General features: G+C 46.1%; 1 long non-coding RNA gene across 1 annotated transcript; it reads right to left on the bottom strand.

The window, feature by feature from the left end:
- Positions 1-3,116: 3,116 nt before the first annotated feature.
- Positions 3,117-4,248, bottom strand: LOC139831289 (uncharacterized). The gene is made up of 3 exons (XR_011745990.1): positions 4,167-4,248; positions 3,624-3,685; positions 3,117-3,214 (listed from the first exon to the last, which is right to left on the bottom strand). It is a non-coding gene; the product is annotated as an uncharacterized lncRNA (long non-coding RNA).
- Between the last annotated feature and the right edge of the window lie 1,476 nt (positions 4,249-5,724).

The following is a 5,724-nucleotide window of genomic DNA, read 5'->3' as shown; positions in this document are numbered from 1 at the left end:
ACAATGATGCTATTTTTCAGAACAAGAGGACAAGGGTCAGTCCATACCTTCCAACTGCAGAACTTTGCAGTGTTCAGGCAAGTTCATCACTTGCTCATGTCATTTGATTATTTTTATCAAATTACTTGCAAAGTATTATGGTTATCACTACTGCACAAAAATCAAAACCACTACTTTCATAACTATGAATATGACTATGTGGTGGGCAATGGAACCATGGATTGTGTTGATATGGTGGAGGTTCCATTGCACGGGCTTATATCCATCTAGGATTAAACAACAAATGTCGCCAGTGATTCTTGTGCCGTAATATCCGTGTTAACCATAAGATCCGGAGTGGGACGGAGTAGTCAAAAGTGTTTCCACCTCTCGTTCATCAACGGATGCGCTTTACCGTAGACACTTGTATCTGTCAGGGCAAGTGGTGGGCTGGGGAAGCCTTAAGTCCCCACGGCATAGTCCGTAGACACTTGTCGCTCGAAGTGCAAGCGGTGGGCTGGGGAAGCCTAAAGTCCCCACGGTATTGCGGTCTATGATGGGTTGCAGCTACCGGCGAAGGAGTTTGGTTAACGAGTCCCAAACTGTTGTCGTGGTCGGGGTCCATCCTTAAGTGGTATAAGAGGACCGACGAGGACCCAGGGTCGGGGTATGCAACAAAGGGTGGGTGTTCGAGGTAGCGGAGGAACATGATTGGCTAGACCTTATACCGGGCCTCACACCTAAGGAAGTGTGGACGGGAAAGCTGCCCGGTTGGCACCAAGGTTAAGATCTCTTATGGGTAAAGCAACACACCTCTGCAGAGTGTAAAGAACTGTGACCTGTCACTCCCTGTTCCGGGATTGAGGAACTGCGAACGCGGCCGGAAAGGAGCTCCATGAAGTTCTAGTAAACCGGTGAAGGCTGACGGACATAGCTCTTTAAAATAAAAGCAATCTCTTGAAGAAATGTTTATCAAAACTTGCATTGGTATTAGACTTTCTGGTCTAATATCGTAGATAGTGCATAAAACACCTCTTATCTATAATGAACTTGTTGAGTACGCTCGTACTCATACCACTCTTAAATCCCATGCTTAGATTGTCTGAACCATCTGGAGGAGGACTACGACAACAATGATGGAGCCGAGATCATCGGCTACGAGGAACCAGACCTCTCAGGAGGTGTTGAAGGCGTAGACTACATCATAGTCTACGGATCCGGGGAGGCTTCCGGAGGAGAACAAGCCTAAGGATATCAGGAGGAGTAGTAGTAGCCGAAGCCGCGAACTCTTACTATTTAGCTGCTCGTTTAAATAAATGTTTAGTTTAATGAGACAATGGTATTGTAAGTTAAGTTGGGTTCGCCTCGAACCCAGGAGTTATCCTCTCAGAACCCAAGAGGAGCTCCGAGACGACTTGTGTATGATGATTGTAATAATATGTGAATGAGTTATGGACCCTGCTATGTTCTGTTGTACTACTCTGAGGGATGTAATATTTGCGGAATGGTACTTCGCGAATGTTATATCAACGACTGGCATACTACAACATGCAGTGGTATGCAGGGTCACCACAGGGTCCCACTTTCCTGCTATCGGGCCGGCCCATTTAGTACGTGGGGTCCACAATAGATCAAATGGGCTGGCCCAACAAGAAAGTGGGCCGGGCCAAAAACATAGGTGGGTCCCACTTTCCTGTTAAAGGGCCGGCCCATTTAGTATGTGGGGTCCACCATATAGCAAGTGGGCCGGCCCAACAAGATAGTGGGTCGGGCCAAAAACACAGGTGGGTCCCAATTTCCAGTTAAAGGGCCGGCCCATTTAGTATGTGGGGTCCACCATATAGCAATTGGGCTGGCCCAACAAGATAGTGGGTCGGGCCAAAAACACAGGTGGGTCCCACTTTCCTGTTAAAGGGCCGGCCCATTTAGTATGTGGGGTCCACCATATAGCAAGTGGGCCGGCCCAGCAAGATAGTGGGCCCGGCCAAAAACACAGGTGGGTCCCACTTTCCTGTTGAAGGGCCGGCCCATTTAGTATGTGGGGTCCATAATATAGCAAGTGGGCTGGCCCAACAAAATAGTGGGCCGTCCCAATAAGCTGGTGGGGCCCACTTCCCTGTTAACGGGCCGGCCCAATAAGTAGGTGGGCCGACCCAAAATGAAAGTGGGTCCCACACTACTGTAAGTGGGCCGGCCCAATCAGTTGTAGGGCCCTGGTTGTTTGACTAGTCAACTTGCATTAAATTTCATGAGCCTAAAATCTGGTATCAATGATACACACAATTACATACACAAATAAAATAACTAGGAAAATTACAAGGCAATTAATGTGCCCAAATAAAAAAATCACATAGAATCATTGAGGACTTCTATTAGCATCATCAATAACACGTTGACATTTGGCAATCGCCTTGATTGAATCTTGTGTACTCTTGGTCAACATATCAGCTACAGATCTTAAAGCAGCAATACCATGTCTTTTATGAAGTACAACCTTGAGATATTTACTGTTTGATGAAAGGAATGGTCTAGGTTGACGGCTATGAGAGGATGCATCAGAAGAAAGATCAGAACTTTTTGTGGGCCTCTCTTCTGATGAAGATTGCTTCATCACAACTGCATTCTGATAATAATGCAAAAAAATTAAACGATGAACTATGCAAACATGTATTAAGCATTGTCGATATGAGATAGTCACAAGTACTAAGCACAGACTTACATTATATCGTTGCATAGGCTCACCCCGGAACCTTTTTGCGCTCTATCTTCTACTAAGGACTTCTTCATTACACCTGCATTCTAGTAATATTGCAACATAGTTACAACAGTGAACTATTCAAACATTTATTATGCAATGTAGATATAAGATAATAACAAGTTGCATAAATAAGACAATGTATGGAACTTGTACTAAGCACGACTTACATCATAATGTTGCACAGGTCGCTTTGGCGACTATCTTCTAATGATGACTGCTTCATTAAAACTGCATTCGGTAATATTGCAAACATAGTTACAACAATTAACTATTCAAACATGTATTACACAATGTAGAGATCGAGATAACAAAGATGTAGCAGAAATAAGCACAAGATAAGATAAGATGCATGTACTAAGCACATACTTGCTCATTTGCAGTCCTTCTCTTGCGTGCACTAGTCGTGGTCGACATGCCTGTCATTTTAGGTTCAGCCATCAAGTGAAATGCTAATCCTCCTGCTCCATTGTCCTTAATCTGTGTTTAGATATCACATTTAAGACCAAGTCAGCTGGTTTCAAATAACAAAAAACTTGAGCTGCCAAATGAATAAGCCAATATTTACCAGATATCAGATTAAAACCAACTATATGTTGCTTTTCATGAGATACGAATTTCAGACATTCAGATTTAGAGTAGGGTAATGCCAAGGTTTTCCACATAAAGTAAACTGGCATTAAGAATGACCAAATGTCAGGTTCAAATCACCTTCGCAGTTGCTCCAAGACAAGCATATCAAATAGGCAGAAACATAGTAAAGCATGAATGGCATTGCTATGGCAGGGTTCCAAGTGTTAATCTCTTGCATAAGGAACAATGCATATAGGTTATAGATAATGACGGAAGTAAAATGCCAAAATTACCAACCAAGAACTCAGATTCCAACCTTCCCTAGCGTCCCCGCTGTTAATGTTGGATATTCTAATAAGTGGTTCGCATGATCAATCCCTAGAAAAAATAACATTGACAGGTTAGTCTACGATAATACAAAGACCAGACATGCACGCAGCAATAACTATACAAGCTGTGCGACAGGAGCATTCATGGAAAAAAATAGCTATAAGCTAAAGACGAGGTATAAGAGCAAGCAGATTGGAAATGCACATAGCATGATTATAAAAGCAGTGTGAGAATAGCAGGCACGAGAAAACAGCTAGCGGCTAGCGGTGAGCTAATGACGTGGTATAAGAACAACCAGATTGGAAATGCCCATAGCATGACTATAAAAGGAATAGCATGCAGTACAAAAACAGTTGGCAGCAAATGAATGGGATGGTAGCGACCGGATAATGCTTTTGTACTGTACAATATTTAAACGAACTTCATGCGAAGTAACAAATAAAGAAAGTTAATGGCATATGAGATCTGCAAATAACTACACAAAACATGGCTAAAGAAACACCGCGATCTAACGGGCCAGCGTACTAACCAAGCTGCAGCGGGGTGGACGGGGGCGGCAACTTGCATTCCAGCGGCGGCGAACGCGGGAGACGATGAGTCGACCCTGTTTCAGTTGAAGCGGGCGTTAGTGAAGCAGATCTGGTTGGCTGGCAAGGGATTCGGTGAAGTTGATACAGCCGGTGCGCCGAGCTAGTCGGTGGAATAGATCGGCTTCTGTGGAGGGGGGCCGCGGTGAAGTAGACCCGGTTCCGTTGGATAGGATCCGGTGCGTCGACAGGAAAAGGCATTGATTGCTATGATGTGGATGAGGTCGGCGGTGAAGCAGATCCGTCGGTGGAAAGGTCGGCGTTGAAGTAGATCCGTCGGTGGCGAGGTCGGCGGTGAAGCAGATCCATCGGTGGCGAGGGCGGTGGGGGAGCGGATCAGGTGGGTGGACAGCCAACACGATAAGGCTACGCTGTGGAGGAGTATGCCGGCGGCGAAGCAGATCTAGTACTGTAGAGAGTCAGAGCTTTGGCGTGTGAGAGTATTTTTGAGCTAATGGGGGCGAATGGTTGGTGGGTGGGTGTGGGCCTGTGGGGAGGGTTCGGGATCTAGGCAAGATATTTCATTGTTACCGAATGAGCCCTCCATGGTCGGTGGGTTGTAACTTCCGGACCAGGGTTAAAAGGGTAAAACTGGTCACGGGATTTTCGAATGGATTCGGCGGGATGATTTGGCGTGGGGCCGAAATTTTCAGTTTCAAGCTACGAGCAGAACGACAAAAATAATGTTCTTCCCCAGGGAGCTCTCCTCTTCTCTTTCTCTCTCGAGTCTCTCTCACTCCCCCGGCTCCTCTCCCCCTTCTCTCCGGCGGCCTCGCCGGCCGGAGACGAGGCCGACTTCTCTCTGTATATCGTACACCCTCCGAACTAAATTAATTGATTCAACTTTCCTTAGACGTGTATGTATCTAGAGTAAAAACATGTGTGGATACATCCATATTTAGATAAGCAAAGTTGAGTGAGCTAATTTGGAACCGAGGGAGTTAGTGTTGTTGTAAGCTTAGATCCAGTGTTTCCCATGAGCAGAATGGCGCAATGGAGTCGGGGATCTCGTCATCGGCTTCAGATCTGGCCTATGGTGAATCTGGCGGATCTTGCCGGCCAAACCCCGATCTGGTGCCATCAAGGTGAAGGCGCTAACGGTGAGGCTTGCTTTGGTCAGTGCTTCAGATCTGGCCAACGGGGAAGTCAAGCTGCTAACGTTCACAAGCTCGGGGCATACGACGGCGTCATCCGTCTTGCCCGTGAACATCTTGGCCTTTCAGCGGCCCTTCTCAGAGCCAATATGCCGTTGCTGAGGCCATTCTTCTCCTTCGTCCTGGCGACTACCGGCGACACCGTCCCAAGTGGTGCGTCCCCGGCGACGTAGTTGCTGGAAAGGATGCGGAGCAGAGATCTGATGTGCGGTCCAGAAGGACTCGATTGATTTTCTTCTATATGTTTTGGGGTCCTTTTTGTAAAGTTGCAGGTCGTATTAGCTATTGTCTAGTTCTTTTGAACCTCTATGTAATTTTTTGGACTAGTTTCCATTTGCAACGATAA

This window comes from Lolium perenne, chromosome 5, assembly GCF_019359855.2.
Source record: "Lolium perenne isolate Kyuss_39 chromosome 5, Kyuss_2.0, whole genome shotgun sequence".
Classification (NCBI taxonomy): domain Eukaryota; kingdom Viridiplantae; phylum Streptophyta; class Magnoliopsida; order Poales; family Poaceae; genus Lolium; species Lolium perenne.
The sequence above is the reverse complement of the archived record's forward strand: the minus strand, read 5'-3'. Positions and strand labels throughout refer to the sequence as shown.